Here is a 2,449-nt window from a genome sequence, read left to right on the forward strand (position 1 = left end):
TATAGGTATTGCCAAAGGCTTCACCCATGTAATTCACCTCTGCCATTGCATGGTTCCTAGGATCATAAGCTTCTTCTTCAGAAGATACTTCTTTAGTACTGTTGGATGCATTTTGAAATCCATTCAGACTCTAAGAGATCATATTGACTTGTTAGGTCAATATTTTGTTCTGAGCCAGTATGGCATTTAGAGCATCAATTTCAAGAACTCCTCTCTTTTGAGGCATCCCATTACTCACAGGACTCCTCTCAGAAGTATACATGAACTGGTTATTTGCAACCATTTCAATAAGTTCCTAAGCTTCTGCAGGCATTTTCTTTAGGTGAATGGATCCACCTGCAGAGTGGTCCAGTGATATCTTGGAAAATTTAGACACACCATCATAGAATATATCTAATGTGGTCCATTCTGAAAGCATATCAAAAGGACACTTTTTGGTCAGCTGCTTGTATCTTTCCCAAGCTTCATAGAGGGATTCACCTTCTTTCTGTCTGAAGGTTTGAACATCCACTCTAAGCTTGCTCAGCTTTTGAGGAGGAAAGAACTTGGCTAAGAAAGTCGTTACTAGCTTATCCCAAGAGTCCAGGCTATCTCTAGATTGTGAGTCCAACCATGTTCTAGCTCTGTCTCTTACAGCAAAAGGGAAAAGCATAAGCTTGTAGACTTCAGGATCAACTCCATTGGACTTAACAGTATCACAGATCTACAAGAACTCAGTTAAGAACTGATAAGGGTCTTCTGATGGAAGTCCATGAAACTTGCAGTTCTGTTGCAGTAGAAAAACTAATTGAGGCTTTAGCTCAAAATTATTTGCTCCTATGGCAGGGATTGAGATGCTTCTTCCATAAAAGTTGGAAGTTGGTGTAGTAAAATCACCAAGCATCTTCTTTGCATTGTTGTTTGGTTCGGCCATAATTGTTTCTTTTGCTGCTTCCTTTTCAAAAATTTTAGTGAGGTCCTCTTCAGAGTTTTGTGCTTTAGCTACTCTTAGCTTCCTCTTCAGAGTCCTTTCAGGTTCAGGATCAGCTTCAACAAGTATGCCTTTATCTTTGTTCCTGCTCATATGAAAGAGACGAAAACAAAGAAAATATGGAATCCTCTATGTCACAGTATAGATATTCCTTGAGGTGTCAGAGGAAAACAAGAATAGAAGGATGGAGTTTGAATTGACAATGGAGGAAGAATGTTAGTGTTCAAATAGAAAAAGATGAGAGAGGGGGGGAAAGAATTTTCGAAAATAAAAAGAATAAGATTTAAAATAAATTTTTGAAAAATTGGTTGTGGTTTTGAAAAAGATAAGAAATAATAAAACAGACAAAAAGTCAATTATTCAGTTGAAAAAGATTTGAAAATCAATTTTGAAAAGATAAGAAGTTAGAAAATATTTTGAAATTGATTTTGAAAAAGTTATGATTTGAAAAAGATATGTTTGAAAAGATATGATTGAAATTTTTTTTGAAAAAGATTTAAAAAGGAAATTAAAAAGATTTTATCTTTTTTTTGAAAAAGATATGATTGAAAATATTTGATTTGAAAAAATTTGATTTTGAAAAAAAAAAATATGAAGATTTGAAAAAGGTTTGATTTGAAAACAAAATTCCTCTCCTTGTGTCATCCTGGCGTGAAACGCCCAGGCGCTGCATGTTTTGGGCATTTAACGCCCAATTGCTGCATGGTTTGGGCATTTAAACGTCCAGTCAGGTACCCTGGCTAGCGTTTAAATGCTAGTTTTCCTTCCTTACTGGGCGTTTAAATGCCCAACCAGGTACCCTGGCTGGCGTTTAAACGCCAGTTTTCCTTTTTCACTGGACGTTTTGAACACCCAGGTTTTTCTCTGTAAATCCTCTGCTTTATGTTCTTGGATCTTCATTTTGCTATATCCTTTATTCAAGAAGATATGTTTTCAATTTTGAAAAACAGCAAAATGAGTCAAAACATATAATTCTTGGACCAAAACACAAGATATATGCAAGAACATTATGAACGTTAAGATGAATACCAAGAACAATCATGAAGATCAAGATGAACATCAAGAACATAGTTTTCCATAGAAGAAAACTTGGAGGACACCAAACGTAGAACTTTCTCATGTTTGGGCCATATGAATGCAAGAATGCATGTGTAGAACATTATGCAATGCAAATCAGATCAAACAAGGCAATTCATCAAGAACGACTTGAAGATCATCAAGAACACAATGTATGTGTTTCGAAAATTGCAAGACAATTAAAATCATGCAATTGACACCAAACTTAAAATTTGGCCGTAGATTCAAACAAGAACCATGAAATATTTTTGAGTTTTTATGATTTTATGAAATTTTTTTGGATTTTTCGAAAATTATATTTGGAAAAATGAAAAAAAGAAGAAAATTTTGAAAGATTTTTTGAAAACTTTTTGAAAATAAAATAAAGGAAAATTACCTAATCTGAGCAACAAGATGAACCGT

General features: G+C 34.4%; 1 non-coding gene across 1 annotated transcript; it reads left to right on the forward strand.

The window, feature by feature from the left end:
- Window positions 1-412: 412 nt before the first annotated feature.
- On the forward strand, window positions 413-520 carry LOC127746047 (small nucleolar RNA R71). The gene has a single exon (XR_008007668.1). It is a non-coding gene; the product is annotated as a small nucleolar RNA R71 (small nucleolar RNA).
- The last annotated feature ends 1,929 nt before the right edge of the window (window positions 521-2,449 follow it).

Source organism: Arachis duranensis, chromosome 3 (assembly GCF_000817695.3).
Source record: "Arachis duranensis cultivar V14167 chromosome 3, aradu.V14167.gnm2.J7QH, whole genome shotgun sequence".
NCBI classification, from domain to species: domain Eukaryota; kingdom Viridiplantae; phylum Streptophyta; class Magnoliopsida; order Fabales; family Fabaceae; genus Arachis; species Arachis duranensis.